Genomic DNA, 15,244 nt, shown 5'->3' with positions numbered 1-15,244 from the left:
CGCTCCCAAACTCATTCTGTGAGGCCACCATCACCCTGCTACCAAAACCAGACAAAGAGGTCACAAAAAAAGAAACCTACAGGCCAATATCACTGAGGAACATAGATGCAAACATCCTCAACAAAATACTAGCAAACAGAATGCAACAACACATTAAAAGAATCATACACCATGATCAAATGGGGTTTATCCTAGGAATGCAAGGATTCTTCAATATATGCAAATCAATCAATGTGATATACCATATTAACAAACTGAAGAATAAAAACCATATGATCATCTCAATAGATGCAGAAAAAGCTTTTGACAAAATTCAACACCCATTTATGATAAGATCTCTCCAGAAAGTGAGCATAGAGGGAACCTACCTCAACATAATAAAGGCCATATATGACAAAACCACAGCCAACATCGCTCTCAATGGTGAAAAACTGAAACCATTTCCACTAAGATCAGGAACGAGACAAGGTTGTCCACTCTCACCACTATTATTCAACGTAGTTTTGAAAGTTTTAGCCACAGCAATCAGAGAAGAAGAAGAAATAAAAGGAATACAAATGGGAAGAGAAGAAGTAAAACTGCCACTGTTTGCAGACGACATGATACTATACATAGAGAATCCTAAAGGTGCTACCAGAAAACTACTAGAGCTAATCAATGGATTTGGTAAAGTAGCAGGATACAAAATTAATGCACAGAAATCTCTTGCATTCCTATACACTAATGATGAAAAGATCTGAAAGACAAATAAAGGAAACACCCATTTACCATTGCAACAAAAAGAATAAAATACCTAGGAAAAAAACCTACCTAAGGAGACAAAAGACCTGTATGCAGAAAACTGTAAGACACTGATGAAAGAAATTAAGTATGATACAAACAGATGGAGAGATATACCATATTCTTGGATTGGAAGAATCAACATTGTGAAAATGACTATACTTCCCAAAGCAATTTACAGATTCAATGCAATCCCTATCAAACTACCAATGGCATTTTTCACAGAACCAGAATAAAAAGTTTTACAATTTGTATGGAAACACTAAAGATCCCAATAGCCAAAGCCATCTTGAGAAAGAAAAACAGAGCTGGAGGAATCAGGCTCCCTCACTTCAGACTATACTACAAAGCTACAGTAATCAAGACAGTATGGTACTGGCACAAAAACAGAAATATAGATCAATGGAACAGGATAGAAAGCCCAGAGCTAAACCCACGCACATATGGTCACCTTATCTTTGACAAAGGAGGCAAGAATATACAATGGAGAAAAGACAGCCTCTTCAATAAGTGGTGCTGGGAAAACTGGACAGCTACATGTAAAAGAATGAAATTAGAACATTTCCTAACACCATACACAAAAATAAACTCAAAATGGATTAAAGACCTAAATGTAAGTCCAGACATCATAAAACTCTTAGAAGAAAACATAGGCAGAACACTCTTGACATAAATCACAGCAAGATCCTTTTTGACCCACTTCCTAGAGAAATGGAAATAAAAACAAAAATAAACAAATGGGACCTAATGAAACCTAAAAGCTTTTGTAGAGCAACGGAAACCATAAACAAGATGAAAAGACAACCCTCGGAATGGCAGAAAATATTTGCAAATGAAGCAACTGACAAAGGATTAATCTCCAAAATTTACAAGCAGCTCATGCAGCTCAATATCAAAAAATCAAACAACCCAGTCCAAAAATGGGCTGAAGACCTAAATAGACATTTCTCCTAAGAAGATATATAGATTGCTAACAAACACATGAAAGGATGCTCAACATCACTTATCATTAGAGAAATGCACATCAAAAGCACAATAAGGTATCAGCTCACACCAGTCAGAATGGCCATCATCAAAAAATCTACAAACAATAAATGCTTGAGAGGGTGTGGAGAAAAGGGAACCCTCTTGCACTGTTGGTGGGAATGTAAATTGATACAGCCACTATGGAGAACAGTATGGAAGTTCCTTAAAAAACTAAAAATAGAACTACCATACGACCCAGCAATCCCACTACTGGGCATATACCTTGAGAAAACCATAATTTAAAAAGAGACATGTACCACAATGTTCATTGCAGCACTATTTACAATAGCCAGGACAGGAAGCAACCTAAGTGTCCATCGACAGATGAATGGATAAAGAAGATATGGCACATATATACAATGGAACATTACTTGGTCATTAAAAGAAACGAAACTGAGTTATTTGTAGTTTGGTGGTTGGACCTAGAGTCTGTCATCATACAGAATGAAGTAAGTCAGAAAGAGTAAAACCAATACCGTATGTTAACACATATATATGGAATGTAAAAAAAAATTGTTCTGATGAACCTAGGGGCAGGACAGAAATAAAGACGCAGACATAGAGAATGGACTTGAGGACACGGGGAGTGGGAAGGGTAAGCTGGGACGAAGCGAGAGAGTGGCATGGACATATATACACTACCAAATGTAAAATAGACAGCTAGTGGGAAGCAGCTGCGTAGCACAGGGAGATCAGCTCGGTGCTTGTGACCACCTAGAGGGGTGGGATAAGAAGGGTGGGAGGGAAGCTCAAGAGGGAGGGGATATGGGGATATATGTATACATATAACTGATTCACTTTGTTAGACAGCAGAAACTAACACAACATTGTAAAGCAGTTTTGCTCCAATAAAGATGTTAAAAAGAAATATTTTCCTTTGATGACTTCAGAACAAGACAATGTTAAATGTTTACAATCAATTGAATAATTCTATGTTGTAAATTGTGAGATCATGTAATAAAAAACCCTCAAAATCCCTTGCCTTTAGCAGGACTGCTGTCCATTTGACCTGTGGCCTCCAGCTGCAGTGATATCCTAGTGGAGAGAAATGCCAGCTGGACCTCGGTGACAGTGATGATAGGACAGCTCTTATGCCACCTATGCTCTGGTGTAAAATGGATTTATCCCATTTCAATATCATTAGCTGGTGAAAATTTTTGAATAGTTACTCTTTATTTCCAGAATTTACTATCTAGTTTTATATAGTACATTGACAGGCAGTGCAGTGCCAGGAGGTAAATGTATAGGCATCCTGCTAGAACATGGTGCAGAGCCAAATCTTTGTGATAACAAAAGAAACACCTCTCTGCATTTTGCTGCCTACAGCCAAAACATGTTAAGTATCAGCAACAGTGATTAGATTGGGCCCACCTGAATAATCCAGGATAATCTTTTTATCTCAAGGTCAGCTGATTAGCATTCTTTTATCAGCAACCTTAATTTCTCCTTCCTACATAGCCTGTTATATTCACAGGTTCTGGGGATGAGGATATCAATATATTTGGGGTCCATTTTTCTGCCTATAGCACAGCTTCAGTTTCTTAGTTCCTGTTCTTACTCCTGCACTTGAAAAGTTAAATGTAGTTTTCAAAAAGTGATTGTATTAGGCTGATAATGGCTCCAAAAGATATGTCCATGCCCAAATCTTTGGAAATCATGAATGTTTTGAGGAAAAGGGCGTTTGCAGATATGTTTAAGTTAAGGATTTTGAGAAGGGGAAATTATCCTGAATTTTCTAGGTGATCCCTAAATGCCACCACAAGTGTCCTTGTAAGAGAGAGGCAGAGGAAGATTATACACCCAGAAGATGTACATGGGACCACAGAGTCAGAGATTAGAGTGATGCAGCACAAGTCAAAGAATGCTGGCAGCCACCAAAAGCTGGAACAGGGAATTCTGCCCTAGAGCCTTCAAAGGGAGTACAGCCCTGCCAACACCTTGATTTCAGCTCAGTGAAGCTGATTGTGGGCTTCTGTCCTACAAAACTGAGAGAGAATAAATTTGTATTGTTTTAAGCCACTAAATTTGAAGTTATTTCTTACAGAAGTCTCAGGAAACAAATACAATGACTCTCTTTTCATTTTCATTCAGATCCCTAAGTGATAAAGGGAATTTGCTGGATGGATTGAAAGATGAGACTAAAACCATTGTCCACCATACTAGTTCTCAACTAACATTGTGCAGTAGTTACTTAGCAACTTTAAAAAATAATCTAAGGTCCATCCATATTGTAGCAAATGGAAAGATTTCATTCTTTTTTTTATGGCTGAGTAATATGCTAAGTGAAATAAGCCAGACAAATAAGAAAATACAAATACAAATAAGATAGATACTGCATGATTTCACTTATATGTGGAATGTAAAGAACAAAAAAAATAAACATAACAAAATAGAAACAGAGTTATAGAAACAGTTACAGATATGGAGAACAAACAAATGATTGCTTCAGGGGAGGGGGTGAGGGGAGGAAAGCAATAGGTGAGGGAGATTAAGAGGTACAAACTTCCAGTTGCAAAATAAATGAATCATGGGTATGAAATGTACAGTGTGGGGAACATAGTAACTATGTAATATCTTTGGTGACAACTAGATTTATCGTGGTGATCATTTTGACATATATAGAAATATCTAATCACTGTATTTTATAACAGGCACTAACATAGTGTAGGTCAGTTATATAATACTTCAAAAACAAACTCATAGAAAAGGAGATCAGATTTGTAGTTGCCAAAGCTGAGGGTGGGGGAACTGGATGAAGGTGGTCAAAAGGTACAAACTTCCAGTTATAAGATAAATAAGTACTATGGATGTAATGTACCACATGATAATTATAAATAATACTGTATGAAGTATATGAAAGTGATTAAGAGAGTAAATCCTAAGATTTTTCATCACAAAAAAATTTTTTTTCTGTTCCTTTAATTTTGTATCTATATGAGATGATGGGTGTTCAATAAAACTATTGTGATAATCATTTCATGATGTAAGTCAAATAATTATGCTATACACTTAAAACTTATACACTGCTGTATGTCAGTTATATCTCAATAAAACTGGAAGGAAAAATAGTATTCCAAGGCAGGTTCTATCCATGAATTTTCAGTAAGTCCTATAAATCTAGTAAGTCCAGGACATGAATATTTAAATATACTACTTCTCCTCCTACTTCAGATGAATGACCTCAGTATGGTTACTTGACTGTAAAGACTTTAAATTAGCATCCTTTGCTATATATGTTTTAACATTTTCAGAACTCCTTGGGGCAAGAGACTTCCTTTTTTGCTTTTTATTGATTTTATTCTTTAAGCTAATTTAAAATGGTAAACACATGAACACGCACAATGTCTTATGTGTATTACTACCTATTAATGTTCTGTTATACATGAGAGAGGCAGATATTCACTTGGTGAAATATATTAAGTAGCTACTTAAATAATTTAAATTTCTTCAGGATTAAATTATCTCTTATTTTAGAACTTCCAGGACTTCAAGATATTGTGAACTCATTTATCCTGCTCTTCCCAGAACAAACAGCGTAGTTGGGAAGTCCTCTTCTACCGCAATAAACACTCAGCCTGGGAAGCAATTCTCCCTTCCTCCACCTAGAGGGACCAGGTAGTCAGCCTGAGGCAACTCCTTCAGCTACCTCAGATAGCACCAGTGGGGACCAGCAAAAGCCCCGGTAACACCAGATATACCTAGTAGACCAAAAATATCACTGCAGAGACTCTGAAGATTGAATTGTAACTGGGACCACAGTACACAAAATTAGGGTAAGTTGTGTGCTAAACCTAAACAGGATGCCTGCAAAAATAAAAGATTTAAATAGGAGCCAGAGTCTCTCAACATAATAACCAAAATGTCCAGGATACAATAGAAGAATCACTGTCACACCAAGAACCAGAAAAAACAAAACTTGAATGAGAAAAGACGCAGTAGAAATTCAAACCAGGAAGGCTAGTTTTGCAGCTATCTGCTTTTCCTCAAGGACCACAAATGAGTAAGGAATTTGCTATAGAAGATATATCACTCCATTCATTACTAACCTGGGAGCAAAAATATAAAGAATTGATGATCGTAGAAAGCAAATTAGAGTGCAGAAAACATCTAAACTAATCACAAATATGTTAATGTACAAGGTTGGTCAAATTTCTGAAATATAAATTTATTTTTCCATTAAGGAACGGTCAATGCAAGACAAGCAAAAAAATGAACAAACTTCGAATTTAGCAAACGATGTGACAGGAAAAGGGCGCATTTGAAGTGTCTTTCTCTGCAGTATTCATATCAGTTCCTGAATAAAGAGAACTCAGTCTTAAAAATGCTATTCCATCTAATCTAAATTCTGTGTCCTGGTTATACATTTTCAGTCATCTTTCATACACTTTTAAAATGGCAATAAACTGCAGTGTGAAAATCAACATAAACTCAAGGCTGAATGTGGAAATGTTTTTTTTTAATTAACAAATCCAGAAGCAGTGATAACTGAAATGAAAAAAAAATAAATTTGATCTGCAAACAAGAGAACACATAAACAAAAAGTACTACCAGTTTGAGGTTTGATACTGTTGATACCCCTCTGTTTAATGATCCAGAAAGCCTTTTTGATATGCGGCTTACCTTCTCCAATGATCATTTGCATTTTCCCTTCATTGTTTCCATCATAAACAACACGTTTCAATTCTGTACATTTGTCATTAATTTTTACTCAGACTCTACCCTCCTCCAAGTTTAGGACTGTCATATTCAGCCAGAGGACTGCAGAAATCTGATTCTGACCAATGTTTACCCTGTCATTCATTCTCAGTCTAATGGATTAAGAATATGAATATGGAATAAGGATATGAATGGACTAAGGATATGTATCATTTCTTGACCCACCAATTCACATTCCCCCAATTTTGCCCTGTAGAAATATTTATTGTTCCATTTGTAAAGCACTATCTTGTGTGATTTATTCTGTTTCCTCCTTTGAGACTACAGTCATTTTGATGGAAAGGATCGTATTTTATTTATCTGTGTGAACCAGCATCTAACACCATTTCAGAGTAGATAAATGATTGAATTAATGAATAAATGAATGAGGCTAGATAAACCAAACACAAGTGAAAGGTAGAAAATTCACATAGAAGTGGACATAGGAGTGACAAGACCTCAAAAAACCACCTGTAAGATTAATTGTAATTAGTGAGGGTGGAATGATAAGAAAATAAAAATAAATGTTAAGTATTATTTTTCTTTGTTGAACACTTGCGCAAAGGATGTGTTCTTTTCTGTTTGCCATATTCTATTCTGAAGATTTCTTTTTTTAATCATTTAACACCAGCCTACTGATTGCTCATTAATGTATCTGATTTCTAAATGTGCAATTCTCCATCCAATGATAAAGAAAATTTGTTTACGTGTTAGGAGGTAATGGCTAAAAGAAAGACAAAAGGTGCCATTTTCTACCTTCAACTGCATCATTAACTCACGTTGTGAGTGGCACACAATATTAAATTCCTCTTGCCTCAGCCAGCTCTGATGTAAAATTGGGTAGAAATCTGTGACTGATGGTCCACATGAGTGGTTTGATTAAAGATGTCCAGGCAAATTTAGACTGAATTTAAAGTGCCTTCTAAGACTGAAATTAACTCAGACTAAACATTTCATTAAGTTGTTGAAACTATCATTACCATAAAATTAATCTATTTAAAGTTCCCTGATATTTTAATAGGATAAAGCAAATTTATAATAGGTAATTTGTTTCCAAGAAAGATGCTGTGTCTCCATTTTTCTCTAGGAAGACTTAGATCTCATGGATTTAAATACCATTGCAAATCTATTTACACTTGCAAGCTTTCACTGGGTTCCCCTGTGATTAGTTTTTTCTCCTACCCCTTTGTTGCTGACCAGGGTTCTTGGCCTTCCCCAGGCAATAGAAATTGACCAGGGGCCAGACAAGAAATTCAAGCAAGGCTTTATTTGGGCCCCTGCTGCAGCAGGGGGGAGCGAGAACAAACAACAGGTTCCCTTGCTTTCTCACTCCCTGAGGGGGGACAAGCTTGTTCCTTATATGGGGTGAGGGTAGGGGTGTGTCCAAGGGCCAGGCCGGAGGGGTGGCTTAGGTGTTTTGGCCACCCCTCTGGAGGTGTTGTGTGCAGGGGGCATGCTTAGTACCCTGTTTTTGCTCCAGGCTCTTCAAAAGTGGCAGTTAGGTTTTTTGGTCTCTTTTGGGTCCAGAATCTGTCCCAACTGAGCATACACACAGTTATCTTTAGTTTCATACAGTTATCATACAGTTTCTTTCTATTTTGTTGCTCGAGGAGAGGTGTGTCCAGGTGCAAGCACTGCAGCACTGCAGCACTGCAGCAGAGGATCGCAGGTCCCAGCCTGTCTCACCTTCCCTCCTCTTCCTCCTCCTCTTCTTCCTCTTAAGATCATTGTGTCTTCATCTAGAGTGGTTTAATGGGTTTAATAAGTTGCCAATTAAAAAAAAAGTCCCATGTGGCACTTTTACTGATGTGGACATTGAGGCCCAAAGTGGGTGGAAGGTCTTAGAACATTGTTTTGAATTAGTAGTTAGGAAAGAGAAAAAAAATTGAACGGCTTAAATTTTTTATTGCTTTCAAAATATTAAGAAGGTAATGATGGTTTAGATTTAGAAGAAGGGAAAATTTTAAATTTTGAATTTTTGTACGAAGCATATTGTCTCCATCTAACTGACCTTAGAAGAATAGCATGAAGACACATTCTGGTTATTAAAGTGTTTTGAAAGCATAAAATGACATATAATGAAATAGACCAAGAAGACACAGACAAAAGTAGTTCATTTCATAAATTTATCAATACAAAGTAGAGAATAATGCAAGGTCATATGTATCTGTTGTATTGAAAAACTAAGAAAGGGTTTAATTTCAGCAACTCTACATTTGTATAAACTTTCATACTTAGGTACATCATTTCAGGTGAAAATGTGAATCTATTTTAGAGAGTTGTGGTTATGAAGAATTCACAATTCACTGCATTCATCGAAGTGAATTTAAAAATACTTGCATGTTTAGAATTAAACTTTGATAACATCTTAGTATTTGAAAAGTTTACTTGAACTTTATCTGGTCTTTATGCTGATCACATTGAAAGACACAAAGCTATTAAATAATGTTAATGTTAAATGAGGTTTTTGTTCTAATTGGATTTGTTATGCAGACGGTCTGAATTATTTTTTAGCTTGCATTCCTAAGCCTTATGCATCAGTGTATTTCGTGACACAGATGGATAGCCATCCTTATAAATTTAACACACATATGAATTTCAATGAAATTTTATGTCTAGACTGATATAAATGTAGTGAAGTGCAGCACTTATTTTATGGTTCTAGGCCCCATGAAAGGATTATGTTAGCCTTTGGTCCTTTAAAATACTCTAGTGTGATTTAGAGACTATCAAGCAGTGGTATGATAGCTTAAGGAATGACTGACAGAACACCAGAAATTTGACTTTACATTCTACTCTCAGACCAGGAGCTAATGAGGTCAAAATTGGTAAGATGTGAAGTAAAATAGTTAATCCAGCAAAAATGTTCGCTTAACTTTATAACTTTCCCATTTGACTGACAGACATTTCACATGTTATTTGGAGAATTAAAAACTTAAGTTTATCTTTAATAGGAAATATTTTAGAAACTTAAATTTTTCTAACTCCTAAGTAAATCCTCATAGACCACTCAGTATCCGCTTATGATTCTCAGTAGCCTACTATATTGTTTTGAAATGAGTAATTTTTGGGGGGTAAGCAGTCAGATTCTGTGTTATTTAAATATACAGCAGTCTCTACAGCTGACCACAACTTCCATCTTGAAGCTCCTAGCTCTCAGCTTATGTAAAAACATACCAAGTTTTCTTCCTACTTAATCGGTCTCTCCTCCTTTCTCAGATATTCCTCTTCTAACCACACTTTAATAGCATAAGGGTGCCCTTGCCCTCTCCAGTCTGTTCCCCCATTCAGCAAGCAGCAAAAGTAATCAGCCTATACATAAACTAGAACTCTTCACTTCACTTAAAATCAGTAACTGCCAGTGTACTTAAAATAGCACTCATATTTCTTACCAAGGTGTTGGAGACTCCAATATGGGTCCTAATTTTCTCTCTAACCACATCTCATACTCTTCTAGAGACCACTGAGATTCAACAACTTCTGTTTTCTTTTTGTAGGTGCATGCCATTTCCAATAATGGAAGTTACCTCACCAAGAGCACCTGCCCCTGGCCACCTCTCTGGCCACTCACCTACCTCATATACAAACTCTTTTTTCAATCTCTGAAAAGGCACTCACTCCATAATAATCCTATGGAAATTAGTCCCCCCTACACTTTTATTGTTTTGATATATTTTGTCAAATTGTTACTTTTAAAAATTTATTGTAAAATGTACTTATATAGTTATTACTTATCAATTCCTTCACTGGAATGTAGGCTCCATGTTTTCTGATGCTTTGCCCAGTATTGACAAGTTATATATGTATATCTGATAAACACTTGCTAAATGATTGAAGGATTGTTTTACTATAATTTTGGCTTTTTTTAAGTGACTCCATTTTTTTCCAGCTTTATTGAGGTATAATTGACAATAAAAATTATATATATTTAGTCTGTACAATGTGATGACTTAATATATGCATACATTGTGAAAAGATTACTGCAGTCAAGTTACTTAACACATCCATCACTTCACAGTTACCTTTTTTGTGTGTGTGGTGAGAACGCTTAAAGTCTACTCTCTTAGCAAATTTCAAAGAGACAATACAATAATATTAACTATAGTCACCATGCTGTACATTAGATCCCCAGAATTTATTCAACTTATAACTGAAAGCTTGTACCCTTTGACCAATATCTCCCCATTTTCTGTACCCCACAGATTTCAGTAACCACAGTTCTACTCTCTGATTGTATGGATTTAACTTCTTAAAATTTCACATAAAAGTGAGATCATGCAGTATGTGTCTTTCTGTGTCTGGTTTATTTTGCTTAAAATAATGTATTCTAGTTTAATTCTTGTTGTTGCAAATGAAAGGATTTCCTTCTTTTTATGGCTGAATAATATTCCTCTATGTGTGTGTATGTGTCTGTGTGTTACATTTTTTTTAATCCATTCATCCGTGGATGGGCACTTAGGTTCTTTCCATATCTTGCCTATTATGAATAGTGCTGCAGTGAACGTAGTACAAGAATCTCTTCAACATCCTGACTTTATTTCCTTTGGATATATACTCAGAAGTGGGATTGCCTATTTTTAATTTCTTGAGGAACCTCCATACTGTCTTACATAATGGCTGTAACCAATTTACTTTCCCACCACTAGTGTATAAAGGTTCCCTTTTCTCCATACCTTCACCAACAGTTGTTATCTCTTGTCTTTTTGATAATAGCCATCCTAACAGATGTGATGATATCCAATTGTGGTTTTAATTTGCATTTCCCTGATGTTAGTAATATTGAGCACCTTTTCATATATCTGTTGGACATTTGGATTTCTTATTTGGGAAAATGTCTATTCAGGTCTTTTGCCCAATTTTAATTGGGTTATTTGGTTTTTCCTTATATTTTTTGGATATTAACCCTGACTAGACACAGGTATCCTTTGCTTTTTGAAAGTTCTCTTTACCCACTTCACTTATACAAAGATCTACATAGTACCTGTTTTCATTAACCAAAAGAAATCCAAAGAGGATTTTCACTTTTATGAAAAAAGGCAATTGCTTCTTCACTTTACACCATTTCAGCTTATGAAAGGCTTAATAAGAACACTCTACTTTGGGGTAACGGAGGAAACCTGTATATCATTTGCAAATATTTCTCTCATTCTATAGGCTGCCCTTTCATTTTGTTCACTGTTTCTTCTGCTGTGCAGAAGCTTTGTAGTGTCATGTGTTCCACTTGTTGATTTTTGCTTTTGTTGCCTGTGCTTCTGGTATCTATATAAAAAATTATAGCCAAGACCAATGTCAATCAACTTTACAAAGAAATATGAATTGTAAAAACTCTAGCTAAGATTTAAATGTCATAAGAGTAATATCTAATATTTCATTAAGTGAGAATTATTTCATTAGTGCAGTTTATAGATAGTATTCAAAGCTCTAAAAGAGAAAAAATTTTTTTAATTTAACATCAATAATGCCTATTAAAATTTTAAACATCTTCAATACAGTAACAATAGGTATTGGGAAACTGAAATTTGAAGTTTTTCTATTACAGAGTTTAAAAATCTGGTTTTAATACACATCTTAGGGAGAGAAGTAGTTTTTGTGCTAACCTCTTTATCACACCATCATTTTCTCCCATTAATTTCAATGCTTATAATCCTAATTCTGTATTGATTCACAAAGTAATTTTCTTTTTTCTTTCAGAGTAATAATGTTCCTTTAGTTTTCCTTTTGTCTCACTGGAAACTGTTATCATCTCCATTTTATGCATTTCCAATTAAACGTTCATCTTGATCCAGGTGTTCTCAAGCATTTTTTTTTTTCTAGTATTATATCCTGAAGCCACTTAAAAATGCTTCTAGGCCAACTTCATAGTTAAAAGAAAAAATAGCAAATTTGTAGACCAGAATTAGATATACCTCTATTATTTCCACTTTACTACCCTTTCAGTCTTTCTCTCTTTTAGATCTAACAGCAGGCTAGAGGTACACAGATTGATATTACACTGAAAATAATAACATATTCACAAGAACCATTATATTCACCTTTAGTGAAACAGAACTGTGCTATTGCCTATGATTCAGAAAAATTAAGTCTTCCTGCTTGGCCTCATTCTCTCATGATCTGTCCATTCATCTGCTCTTTGGGGTTCGTGCAAAGGTCTTTTCTTTACCTACCTGCAGGGTGTATCTATTTACTGGTCCTCTGATCAGAATGTTTTTGTAGCCTGATTTTAGTTGATATTTTTAAGTTAAGTTTTGACAAGATAATATATTTCAGGAAAAAACTGTAACAAAAATATGATGGCTATAATTACTGATTCTTATCATCAAGATGTGCTATTATAGCACATAGAAAGATGGGGCTCTGTGGTTAAACAGAAACACTACTGAACACTTTTACCAAGGTATGCATAATGGTATCACACAGGACATCATAGCAGCTAAAGTTCTGTTCAGTGGAAGAAGATGTTCTCAGCTCATATTCCAAGCAGGAAGTTGATCCTCTAATGAAGGAGCCAGCGAGATGCTTTTCCTTCCAATTTTACAGTGTGAAATGTCACAAAGGAGCAGAGGACCGATTTTCATAGCACAGTGTGCTTCGGTTTAAGAGCAGAATTGCCACAAAGGGTAAACATAGAGAGAAGCCCTTTAGAGAGCAGCAAGTCATTAGCACAGGCACTGAGCAGATGTGATATTAGAGCTAACCTCCCCAGCAGTTGATGAAAATTGTGTACTTCATATTAACTTGAGCAAATTCAGATGTGGACTTTGAGTTCTACAAATAGTAATATGTTCCTATAAATAAGACAGCAACATAGGATAGGAGGAATCTAATATGACAAGGTCAGCCTTAGCAGGGTAAGAAAAGGATGAGAAGAATCACTCTGAGTTCCAGGAAAATCCATTGTCTATCCCTAGTACCTAATACAGAGCTGGTGCAAAGGAGATATTCAATAAATATTTGTTGAATAGAATAGTCTAGAAAATACATTATAACTTACACTGGATTTTCTTCCATTTTAATGAAGAGAAAATTGGAAATTAATTTAAATTTTTCATCTTCAGTATTTCTTTATGGACATAATATGGTTACACTATCTGAGCAGTATAATGTACTTAACATTTATAGTATAGGGACAGTTCATTCTTTTTTTTTTTAAGTTTTGAATTTTATTTTATTTATTTTTTTATACAGCAGGTTCTTATTAGCCATCCGTTTTATACACATCAGTGTATACATGTCAATCCCAATCTCCCAATTCTTCACACCACCACCACCACCCCCCCACCGCTTTCCCCCCTTGGTGTCCATACGTTTGTTCTCTACATCTGTGTCTCAATTTCTGCCCTGCAAACCGGTTCATCTGTACCATTTTTCTAGGTTCCACGTATATGTGTTAACTTATGATATTTGTTTTTCTCTTTCTGACTTACTTCACTCTGTATGACAGTCTCTAGATTCATCCACGTCTCTACAAATGACCCAATTTCGTTCCTTTTTATGGCTGAGTAATATTCCATTGTATATATGTACCACAACTTCTTTATCCATCCATCTGTCGATGGGCATTTAGGTTGCTTCCATGACCTAGCTATTGTAAATAGTGCTGCAATGAACATTGGGGTGCATGTGTCTTTTTGAATTATGGTTTTCTCTAGGTATATGCCCAGTAGTGGGATTCCTGGATCATATGGTAATTCTATTTTTAGTTTTTTAAGGAACCTCTATGCTGTTCTCCATAGTGGCTGTATCAATTTACATTCCCACCAACAGTACAAGAGGGTTCCCTTTTCCCCACACCCTCTCCAGCATTTGTTGTTTGTAGATTTTCTGATGATGCCCATTCTAACTGGTGTGAGGTGATACCTCATTGTAGTTTTGGTTTGCATTTCTCTAATAATTAGTGATGTTGAGCAGCTTTTCATGTGCTTCTTGGCCATCTGTATGTCTTCCTTGGAGAAATGTCTATTTAGGTCTTCTGCCCATTATTGGATTGGGTTGTTTGTTTTTTTAATATTGAGCTGCATGAGCTGTTTATATAATTTGGAGATTAATCCTTTATCCGTTGATTCGTTTGCAAATGTTTTCTCCCATTCTGAGGGTTGTCTTTTCGTCTTGTTTATGGTTTCCTTTGCTGTACAAAAGCTTTGAAGTTTCATTAGGTCCCATTTGTTTATTTTTGTTTTTATTTCCATTACTCTAGGAGGTGGATCAAAAAAGATCTTGCTGTGATTTATGTCACAGAGTGTTCTTCCTGTGTTTTCCTCTAAGAGTTTTATAGCGTCCGGTCTTACATTTAGGTCTCTAATCCATTTTGAGTTTATTTTTGTGTATGGTGTTAGGGAGTGTTCTAATTTCATTCCTTTACATGTAGCTGTCCAGTTTTCCCAGCATCACTTATTGAAGAGACTGTCTTTTCTCCATTGTATATCCTTGCCTTCTTTGTCATAGATTAGTTGACCATAGGTGTGTGGGTTTAACTCTGGGCTTTCTATCTTGTTCCATTGATCTATGTTTCTGTTTTTGTGCCAGTACCATATTGTCTTGATTACCATAGCTTTGTAGTATAGTCTGAAGTCAGGGAGTCTGATTCCTCCAGCTCCGTTTTTTTCCCTCAAGACTGCTTAGGCTATTTGGGGTCTTTTGTGTCTCCATACAAATTTTAATATTTTTTGTTCTAGTTCTGTAAAAAATGCCATTGGTAATTTGACAGGGATTGCATTGAATCTGTAGATTGCTTTGGATAGTATAG

Source organism: Eubalaena glacialis, chromosome 8 (assembly GCF_028564815.1).
Source record: "Eubalaena glacialis isolate mEubGla1 chromosome 8, mEubGla1.1.hap2.+ XY, whole genome shotgun sequence".
NCBI classification, from domain to species: Eukaryota; Metazoa; Chordata; class Mammalia; order Artiodactyla; family Balaenidae; genus Eubalaena; species Eubalaena glacialis.
Note: the sequence above shows the minus strand (reverse complement) of the source record.